Genomic DNA, 337 nt, shown 5'->3' on the forward strand with positions numbered 1-337 from the left:
GAAATAACTACATTACGTTGACGATGATAATAACATTAATCATAAGAGTAATCATTATTGATTTAAGAATTATTACAGCTTTGATAATAGCAATTGACCCTAATATTACTTCTTAACGATATCTTATATATGTAAATTAGATCAACTCTTATAGATATCTAAAAACATACTTTGTGCATTAAACCTGTTATACCTATTTACATTTGCATTTGTTTATAGATTTACAAACACTCATATATGTTTTTTTTCGTATAAAAACTACGTGCCCCTATATTCATAAATAATCTCCACAGAGGCACACCTTCCTATACGTTATAAAAATAAGCAGTAAAAACTA

General features: G+C 26.1%; 1 protein-coding gene across 2 annotated transcripts in view; it reads right to left on the reverse strand.

Annotated features, from left to right (window-relative positions):
- Positions 1-337, reverse strand: part of LOC119587064 (lysosomal aspartic protease-like) — a 16396-nt gene that overhangs the window by 3496 nt on the left and 12563 nt on the right. The window lies entirely within an intron of this gene.

Source organism: Penaeus monodon, chromosome 22 (assembly GCF_015228065.2).
Source record: "Penaeus monodon isolate SGIC_2016 chromosome 22, NSTDA_Pmon_1, whole genome shotgun sequence".
NCBI lineage: Eukaryota > Metazoa > Arthropoda > Malacostraca > Decapoda > Penaeidae > Penaeus > Penaeus monodon.